We start from the raw sequence: 11,027 nt of genomic DNA on the forward strand, positions 1-11,027 counted from the left end.
AAATACCGACAGCAAAAAGTATATATTAATGGCTACGCATCTAGTTTTAAAAAAACTGTCACATGGCGTGCCCCGAGCAAGTATTCTGGGTCCCCTGCTTTTTAATCTGTATGTGAACGACTTGGCAAACATCGATAACAATACAACATTAATTATTTATGCAGATGATACCAGCTTATTTTTTAAGGACTGCGATTTGCATAAACTAGCTGACAAAGCAAACAGTGTCTTGAAACGGCTGCACATTTAGAGCATAAGAAATTCGCTAATTATAAACACCTCAAAAACAAAATCGGTGCTCTTTCGTCTAATAAATAAACCCGTAAACTGCGATTTATCATTAGTGATTGGCTCAGTATCTACTAAAATTAAAACCGACAGTGGAAACTCTGGGAGTAATTTTCCACGAAAACATGCTATGGAACGATCAGGCTGAGCTTGTCCACACTAAACTTTCTCGTACTGTATGTATCTTATCGCGCTTACGTTTTTTCTTGCCACAAAAAATTAAACTCTTAGTATATAGTTCCCTGTTTTTATCTACATTAAGCTATTGCTATCTAGTATGGGGCACCACATCGGAAAAGAACTTAGGCCGAATATATAGATTACAGGAAAAGGCTGTGCGCATAATTACAGGTGTTCCTCGCGACGAACATTCCAAATTCATTTTCGAAGCCCTTAATTTACAACCAATACCTGGCATGTACAATACAATTTTAATGAAGCGATATCGTACTTCCCGAAAGAATCACGACCCTTTGCTTACAGATTTAGCGCGTTTGACACCCTATACCTGCCCCTATAGCAAACGAGCCAGCGATGACTAGAAAATTCCATACACACGTATTAACGGTCGCCAAATGATGAGCCACTTACTGCCACCAACATTAAACAGTTTCTTACAATAAACCATTAATACTGTTCCGTTCTTTAAATGTTTTTCGGCGTGTTAATAAAACGCAAATCGGCATGACCTTGAAGTACACGTTTTGATATTGTATAATCACTGATGATCTCATGCTGCTGTTGCTATGTTGTCAAAGGGCGCCAAAGCCTTCGTCAAGCCTTAATGGCTTTTTGCTTTCGCCCCACAGCATCACTGTTGTGACTTTTGTAATGTCTCCTGTGATGTCGGAATAAACTGAATTGAATTGAATCTTCTAAGGCGGCTGGCCTTTAGCTGCTGCTTGAAACATGCACCCATCCAAATAACAAAAAAAGAAAGAAAGAAAGCGCACGCGTGCGTGTACCTGTTTTTAATTCCACCATGAGTTGTGGCAGCCTATTGTATAGACAAAAATTACAGCGGAAACCATGTTCGCACTGTTGTCTATAACTGAATGAGAAGCGAGGTGTAAAGGTTTCGCAAAGGAGGAAGTCGCTGCTCTGATGGAGCAACGCAGCCCGTTACTCCTCTCTCGCTACCCCCACGCCTCCCCCCCCCCCCGTTTTTTTTTCGAGTGTACTTCTACAAATCAATTCCCGCAATGTGGCGGAAGGGTTAACAAAGGGAAATTGACAACCAGCAGTTTGTAGCCACAACGAAGCCACAAGGAAATCCCTTCGGATTTCTCTTATGAAACTTTCTTTCTGAGAAATCCACGTGGGTCTCCCTGAGGCGTCGTGCTACGAGCGGCTGGTTCTCAATTTCCCTTCCTTAGAGTGTACTTCTGAACTCGAGCTGTATTCGTTAATATCTACAGCGTTGTTCGTACTGGACTTTCTTTTACCTCTCCGTTTCAGGTTTAGATGCGGTATAGTTTTCTAATGGGGGCGAGGAGTTACGGAGTCTCATATCATATGTATGGGGCGCCCCTCTCGCGTGCTAGGCGGGATGACGCCTGCGCGCTCCTGTCTTTGACGGTCGGCGCTCTACGAACACACCACGCGGAAGCCCACCAGGGCATTTCTGTGAATGCTTTCGAAACGAGGCCAATTTTTACAGTCAAAATAATAATCTGGGACAAAACAAAAGCGCAGAATTGTTTACCGGCGCTATTTGCTTACAGAATATCTATAGTGAGCGCACATTGCGCGGTTGCCGCAATGGGTTGTCGTCAAACAAGCTTCTTGCGTGAAAGGCAGGGTACCCTGAGGGCGAATAACGTGACATACACCCCTACATTGGTCTGTCTGTATACCAGAATGAAGCCTCAGTTAAGCGATAGCGTGCCCGCGGTATTACTCAGATAACCGTTGTTGCGCAGACGTTATGAAAATTTTCAAAAATAGCTTAAAAACTGTGTGGAAATTGGCGCCTTCGACGACTTGTGCGCGCCGTCAGCAAGGTTCTTTTTTTTCTTGTAAGTTCTTCGACCTTTAGTTGTCGTAATTACTCAAGTGGCGTCGCACTCTACGCTTATCGGTCTCCTCAGCAAGCAATTTTCTGCTGCTTTCTTTTTCTTTTAACCTCGTACATTCATTTGTTAGACATAGAAGAGCATATGCTGTGCGGCGTGCATTTTTTTTTTCCAAAACATGACTCATACCGCTCCTTTTCCATTCCAGTGAACTCGCCAGTACCTGTAGAATCAAAGCGTGCGTCGACCGTAGTCTCCGCAACTGCTGTCAGAGGCAGTCCACGCGAGGCGAAACGTGTGGCATCGTGCAGGCGAACAGATGTCGCATAGCAACGGACTAGTTCTCCGAACAACGGCAGTAAGGACCTGCATGAAACTAGGAATCGCAGTGAAAAAGAGACAACTTATTGCGGCAAGTATGGCTGGAAAGCGGGGTAAAAACAAGGTGTAGGGACCGCAATGTAAAGCTTCAATGCGCGACATTTTTTTATAAGTGCCTCAGCAATTTTGGTGGCAAAATAGTGTCTATAACGCAGAAGGCGTGGCACCTTATACCGACAAGAATATATACATACGGCTCCACAGACATAACTATACCTGGCGACAGCTTTCTGGGGCAGCACACCCAAGGCTACGCAACCGAATCACGCAATTTTTAGATGCGAAGTATCTTAAGGCCGAGCTCAATCCGGTGGTGGTGGTGGTGGTGGTGGTGGTGGTGTGCGGCGTGACCACCCTTACTGCGCATGCGCATACTCTCTCCACACACCTCCTCTCCACTCCCCCTCACCATTCCCCATGTCATCTACCCCTCTCCCCTTTCCCTCTCCACTCACCCTCTCCCCTTCCTCTCTCCCCTCCCCCTCTCCCCTTCCTCTCTCCCCTCCCCCTCTCCCCTTCCTCTCTCCCCTCCCCCTCTCCCCTTTCCCTCTCCACTCACCCACTCCCCTCCCCTTTCCCTCTCCACTTTCACTCTCCCCTCCCCCTCTCCACTTTCCATCTCCCTCCCCCTTTCCACTTCCCCTCTCCCCTCCCCCTTTCCACTCTTCCTCTGAAACGCGGGCTAGACATGCCGAAATCCTCTCCTGCGCAACGCCGCGATGAGCTCGAGCGCATGCGCGTCCCCTCCCCTTCTCTCTCCTCTCCTACGCTGCTCCCCTCTCACCCGCCTATCGACCGCGTTCCCCGCTCGCCCTGTGAGAATTAACGGCCAGGCTAGATGGAAGATACGACGCGCGTAGCGTCCCTCTTCGCGTTCCACGACGCGAGGTCGGTAGTATGCCCAACGAACGCCAACGGAACGCGATCGTGCAAGTGCTCCGGCTTCGCATCGCCTCATGGTCCCCTTTAGCGGGAGATGGTGTAATTTTTTACTGCACTTCTGCATGTAGTACGCGAACGCTAGCTTTTCAAGACTACGTAGCATAGAAGAAAACATAAAAAGAAAAGAAATAAGTATTAGGAGTGTATGCCAGTATGTATGTCTCTCCCTCTCTCACTTTCTTTTCTTTTTTTGCTGTTGTTGTAGTTCTGGCCCCTCCCATTGTCCCGTTCCAACGAATCGCGATGGTGTGTGCATCGGTGTCTGTATTGCAAGAATCTGTACTGAAAGCCGAACGCAATGTCATAATGTCATCTTTGATAAGGCCGGTCCCCGGCCGAAAGCTCAGAATAAATGTTATGCCTGTCACTGTGACTTTCTCTTATATATATATATATATATATATATATATATATATATATATATATATATATATATATATATATATTAGTCAATGTAATATTGATTACATTCCAACTAGGTGTATAAAGTGCAATCCTAAGCATCCTTGGTAAACCCGTGACATTACACACTTGATTCGTCGTATTCTCCGCAAACAACCCAATGCTGCCAATCTAATGAAATCTTTCGTTTTAACTATACTCAAAAGTGGTTTAGATCTCCTATGTCGAGAGCGAAAAGTTTATATTTTAATAATACGTTGTCGTCGTTCATAAAAGACAAGCCATCAAAGTTCTGGAAAGCCATAAGTCCACCAAGTCAGAGCGGTCCTTCCTCATTTGTTATTTCTGATGAATCATGCTCTGATAATGTTAGCATTACTGAAGCAATGAATGACTACTTTAAATCGGTGTTCACTTGTGATGATGGGCGCACCCCCACATTTTGCACTAACTGTTCGCCACCACCTTTTCTTAGCACGCTGATCACTACTGCTGGCGTATGTAACCTTACACTCAAAATTGATACAACGAAAAGTGTAGGGCCAGATAACATACCCAATATGTTTTTGAGACGTTATTCTGAATGGAACTCTCGCTATTTATGCTTCATTTTTTTCGAAGTCTGTTCAATCTTCTACTGTTTCATTACTTTGGAAATCTGCCGGGGTTGTTCCCATACATAAGGATGGAAATAAACAGGTAATGGATAGCTATAGGCCTATTTCGTTAGTATTAACATTTACTGGAGCACATCATTCACAAATATACTTGTCTGAAGTCTCACTCAACATGGCTTCCGCTCTGGATTTTAGACGGTGACGCAATTACTAGAGTTGATATTGCATCCACGCGTAATGTTGGAGGACAGCTTGGTGTAATTTTCATTGACTGCGGCAAAGCTTTTGGCACAGTATGTCGTAATAAGCCTCTTATTGAACTCAGGGCAATAATTCACCACCCTAAACTTATGAACTGGATACAGGACTGCCTAAGCTCAAGAACCCAGTTTGTTACATTTAACCGTGTTCACTCATCTCAGGCCAGTGCTACATTCGGTGTACCACAGGTATATGTATTGGGTACATTGCTCTTCGTCAGTCAGTCAAGAACTTTTATTCATCGGTCCTCAGGAGTTTAAGCCGCCGGGGGATCCAGGGGTGACACCCTAGCAGCCGCTACCATAGGCGACGCACGAGTCGGGGCGGGAACGTGGCGGCGTTCCGCCCCCTCTGGACTGCCTTGAGTTGGTGGTGGAGCTCGGAGCTCCTGAGTGCCTATTTCCAGTCGGACTTTATGGTGAGAGGTCCCTGAGGTAACGCGGGACTTTGCCAGAGCATGTCCGAGAGTGGAAATAAAGTTCTGTGCAATCTGGGTATTGTGGAGTGATATCTGACTTGTAATAGCTCAGTCGGCCCCGTGATAGGTACGATCTGGTTTGTAGCATGCGAAAGGCTACCGCTTGCGCGCGTTCGAGCTTTGCGTGTGGTGGGGGCATTGGCGTCTTGTTGCGTTAGTGAGAGATGATTTCCTGGAATGTGAGTAAGCGGTCGTTAAACTGTATGTCTGGGCCCAGCTCTTCGGTGGCTGGTTGATCGTCGCAGCGGGTGAGTTCTCGCGCTCTGTCATGAGCCGTTTCGTTGAGGTTTGGTTGTAACGAGTGGACATCCTTGCCCATGTGGGCAGGGAACCAAGAGAGGTAGTGCGAGCCAGTGTGCTTGCGTGTTTGCCAAATGTGGGCTGCTTCACGCGCGATGTTGCCGGTTTTGTAAGCCCGAATGGCGGCGCGGGAGTCTGCGAAGGCGCTGGTGTGCGACGGGTCGGTCATCGCTAAAGCTACGGCGACCTGCTCGGCTATGGCGCTCGTTGCTAGCCCAACCGAGGCGGCTGAGCGTAGGGCTCCATCGACATCTGCCACCGCGAGTGCAAGGGAGTTATCGCATTGCGCCGCATCGACGAATACGGTAGAGTCGCGATTCGCGGCGGTACGGTCGAGGATCGCGCGGGCCAGGCGTCTGCCTTTTTTGTGCTGGGTGGACGTTTCGCGGGTTACCACGTAGGTATCTCGGACACCTCTCGGGAGGGTTACTGCGCGTTCAAGGTAGGGGTGTGGGGACATGCCAGCCTCGTTTAGTAGAAGAGGCCGGCACGTCCGAGGCCGGCCTGCCTTGGAGGAGGAGAGGCGGACCACATGGGCCGTTGTCTGGGCCTCGATCACTTCGTCTACGTCGTTGTACATGCCAGTTGGTCGAGACGGGAGGTACTCGTGTTTTGGGGTAAGCCGAGGACTTTAATGCTTTTGCACATTAGTGTGTTGAGTTTCGTCTTTTTCACCTTTGCCCACTTGGGGGCAGTGGCGACGTAATTGATGTGGCTCATTAGGAACACGTGGTAATGCGCAGGAGGTTGGCCTCGCCGAGGCCTTGCCTGCGACCCGATAGTCACTGGATGAGTCGGAGCATGTTTTCCGTTTTAGCTGTGATGTGTGTTATCGTACGTGCATGGCACCCACAGTGGCCTCGACTAGGAGGCCGAGAATGCGTATAGAGTCAGCGCGTTGCTCGTCTTTGGCTTGTAGTGCTATAAGAAACTCGTGTAAAGGGGTTAGATTACGAACGCCTTGGCGAGATTGCCGGTACAGTAGCAATTCTGATTTTGCAGGTGAAAGTCGCAGTCCGGTATTTGGTAGGCTTCTGTGATATCGAGAGCGGCTTGAAGGGCTTGCTCTGCTTCCGCCAGGGAGCCTCCCGGGCACCAGATGGTGATGTCGTCCACGTAAAGAGCATGGTTTATGTTAGGGATGTCGCGGAGTTTTTCGGACAATCCCTTCATTACTATGTTGAAAAAGAGTGGAGAAATGACTGTCCCTTGTGGGGCCCCTTTGGGACCTAACGTGTATGGGTCGGATGTCAGTGGAGATACTCGTAGTTGGGCTTTTCTGTCTCGCAGGAAAGAACGGACGTATGCCTGAAATATTTTACCGAGGCTGAGGCTGGCAATAAATTCCAGTATGAAGCGGTGGGAAACGGTGTCGAATGCTTTGGTGAGGTCTAGGGCGAGGATGCCGCGGACATCTCTCGTTATTGAGTCGAAGATCCGCTTCTTTAGCAGTAACATGACGTCTTCTGTTCAGAGGCGAGGTCGGAACCCTACCATGTTGAATAGAAAGAGTTCGTGGTCCTCTATGTAACGCAACACGCGGTTTAGGATAGCATATGTTCAGCTGATTTTCCTATACATGAGGTTAGGGAGATGGGGCGTACATTGTCAAAGTTGAGTGGTTTGCCTGGCTTTGGGAGGACTACCTTGGCCGTGCGCCATTGTTCAGGCACGTGGCCGGTTCCCCACGTGTGGTTTATGTTTTCGTGAGTAGTGCGATGGCTTGGGCATCTAAGTTTCGCAGCAGGCGGTTGGTTACCTTGTCGGAACCAGGGGCCGATCTGCTGTTGAGGTTGTGCAAGGCTTCCCGAATTTCAGACTCCGTGAAGGGGTCATCGAGTTCGGGTACTGTTTCAGATTCTATTTGGGGTTAGTCGGTGGGGTGTGCGGTGTGTAGGGGAAAGTATCGTTTGACGATTTCCTCAATGAAGGATGTCTTCTTTCCTCCCGTCCTTTTGTGCGACTGCAGGAGACGGTCTATGGCATGACTCTGGCTGTCGTTTGTTTGGCGGTCGTCGAGCATGTGTTTTAGCAGGTTCCATTTACCTCCCGTTCGCATGCGGCCATCGACAGCCGATTATTAGAACAAAGTGTTTTCGTCCTCAACGTTTACAGCTCCCCGTCGGAGTATCGATAGTCTTCCCTCGCGCTCTTAAATAAAGCCACAACCCTCCCGCGAAACGCTCCGTCATCTACATAAATGACGTCGTTGAGGTAACTGCTGCGACAATTCTGTTAAAATACGATTCTATACCAATGACTGAGTCCTTTATTCTCCTATGGTTAATACCAAAGTCCTTCAATGCTTCTTATTGTCAAGAAACTGCCGCCTCAGTTTCATATGGAGCCAACAGCCGCCGCCAGAGGCGCCGCTGTGCATGAGAGGGCATGCGAACGCTGCTATCGCTGTGTGCGGGACAGCCCCAGTATTCTAGCTTCCTAAACTTCCGCGACGGTCGCTTTACTTGCACGTAGCTACTTTTAACACGCAGCACGCGTAAATGAGTGTCTGGGTGCGTCGTAAGTCTTCAAATGGGCACCCGGGCGAAAAGAGCAGCCGCTCAAAACGGGCAGCTCGCGGTGGTTTCAGCCTAAAAGACACAAAAATTATAGACTTGAAGCGCCATAATTGTCATGTGATTGTGAAGCACGGCAGAGTGAGAGACTCCAGATCAATTTTTGATCATCTAAGGCCTTTACCATATCAAAGTACGCGGTCATTTTTTTTGCCTTCTTTTTTTCACCTCGAACGAAATGCGGCTGCCGTGGCCTGGTTAGCGCAGTTAGTGTTGACGCTTTAATCGGTTCTACTTTTTAATATTTGCCTACAATTAAATGCTGCGCACTCGCACCCATGCCCCAGTTGAGCCACTAAAAATAGGCAAACATCTGCGCTGTTCCGTCCACATTAACCCGTAAGAAATCGCGATTTATTGATTGTGCAGAGAGCCTATTGTTCGCCAAGCACGGCTGTAGAACTTTCTGTGAAAATATGCGAAGTATTTTAACAGGAGAGCAATAAATCATTACTGCAAGGGCTGCTTCTGTAGAATGACTTGGTCTAATGACCAAGAAAATGAAACTGATGGGCTTCGCCAGCTAAAACTTTTTCGCCGACGCGATGCCACTTCTGAACAAGATTTAGGCCATTGAAATTGGAATCGCAGGCAGCGACGATATCCGAGACATCAATGTGTTTCGTGCGCATCGATTCAGAATTGGAATCACCTAGCAGCGGTAGGGCCCACCTTCATATGGTACTCGGTTCACCAAACGCGCCTTCTGGTTGCTTTCTAGTAAACGGCGGCACGCAGAACGTGTTCGGCGTCGTCGTCCCACAGTTCAGCTGTCTCAAAAAATGACGCATAAGGTGCACAGAAAGCAGCCCAACCGTCAGCTCGTGACGCACCGCGCAAGCGTTTCGGCACGCGAACGATGCCCTCTGTGACACAGTGCGGCCGCGTTACGGCAGCTTTGGGCAGCGTATGAAGCTCCCCATAGCGTAACGGCCAAGTTTTGTGACCGCAAGAAGCATTGAAGGACTGTTAATACTCAAGATCAGTAAGAGTTAAATCAAGTTTTTGTCTGCTTTTGTGCATGGAGTGAAACGTGGCAGATGCCACCGAACTTCAAGAAAACTGTCTCAGTGACTTTCTCAAATAAAAAGCAACTATTAAAATTTGCATATTTTAGTCAGGATCACTGGCTCGCAAGTGTTGACATGTTCCAATATTGCCACGCCCGCTTCACGTTTTATTTTGATTTATTCGGGTTTGACCAGCAAAGACTGTCAGCAATACTCAGCGCAAACCGCACATCATTGTTCGAGAAGCTTCGCGATTATTGTAGATCGTTTTGTTAAGATTTAGCGCAAGACGCGAACACTCGAGCTTATTCTAGACCTTGCGCTACAACCAGCGATAACGCTAGAATACTCGACGTCACATGTATAAATGCCGACGCGCTTCACCGCTTGTCAGTTGATCGACGGTCGACACTCTGTTCGCCGCTGTCAGTGCATTGCTGTAGTTTGACTTTCAGTTTCCCGGCCACAAGTTTGGCCAAATGAAAGAGTTTCAACTCTGACGTGCTGACTGCTGTCTTCGTCGACGTTACGACCACGTGACATCTGCTGGAGGTGCTAAGTACGTTCGTGTTCCGGACGCTCCCGTCAAGCCGTGAACCCAGTCCCGCTCGTGAAGAAGACACCGACGCCATCAGCCACAGTTGAGCAAGCCGGAGACTCAAAGGGCTACCCCCTCAATTTGGACTCCTACAGGACAAGCCAAAGCCACGGCGACGAAGACAACGGGCACGATGACCGCCGCAGTGTGCCCTGCAGCTGTCGTGATGCAGCCGCCAAGAGAGCCGCCTACCTTCCATGGATCGCCAAGCGATGACCCCGAAACCTGGCTGGAGTCGTTCGAAAGGCTCTCAGCGTTTAACAACTGGAACACCGAGGACAGGCTGCGCCGCGTGTACTTTTATCTGGAAGACGCGGCAAGGACTTGGTTCGAAAATCGGGAATCCACTCTTCGAAACTGGGACATCTTTCGCAGCGCTTTCCTGGAAACGTTCACAAGCGTCGTGCGAAAGGAACGGGCCGCCGCATTACTGGAAACACGGGTGCAGCTCCCGAACGAAAAGGTGACAATCTTCGCGGAAGAGATGAACCGACTCTTCCGCCATGCTGACCCTGACATGCCCGAGGAAGTGAAAGTTCGCTTTCTCATGCGAGGAGTCAAGCAGGAGCTGTTCGCGGGACTGATGAGAAACCCACCCGAGACCATCCAAGAATTCCTCTCGGAGGCAACAACCATCGAGAAGACGCTCGAGATGCGCACCCGGCAATACAAACGCCGCGAATTTCAAGACAGCGCAGCCGTTCATGCCATCGGCTCCGACGACTTGCGCGAAACGATCCGAGCCATCGTGCGAGAGGAGCTGCGAAAGCTCGCACCTTTTGCACAGCCCGAAGTGACGTCGATTGCTGACGTTGTACGCGAGGAAATGCAACAGTCACTGGGTGTTCTTCAGCCGGCACCGCCGCAGCTGCAAGCAATGAGCTATGCTGCTGCGGCCCGACGCAACGCCCCGCCCCCTCCTCGCCCACGTCAAGAAGCTGCGCTGCCACAGCAGTTCGGCCGCCAGACGCCGCCGCCGCCACCACCACCACCACCACCGATGCCCTACCGTCCTCCTGTCGGCAAGCGCTATGCCCCGCGCTATGCGCCAAGGAAGGCCGACGTTTGGCGCGCCCCTGGCAACCGCCCGCTCTGCTACCACTGCGGGGAGGCCGGCCACCCCTACCACCGCTGCCAGTACCGACAGATGGGGCTACGC

Source organism: Rhipicephalus sanguineus, unplaced genomic scaffold (genome assembly GCF_013339695.2).
Source record: "Rhipicephalus sanguineus isolate Rsan-2018 unplaced genomic scaffold, BIME_Rsan_1.4 Seq972, whole genome shotgun sequence".
Lineage (NCBI taxonomy): Eukaryota > Metazoa > Arthropoda > Arachnida > Ixodida > Ixodidae > Rhipicephalus > Rhipicephalus sanguineus.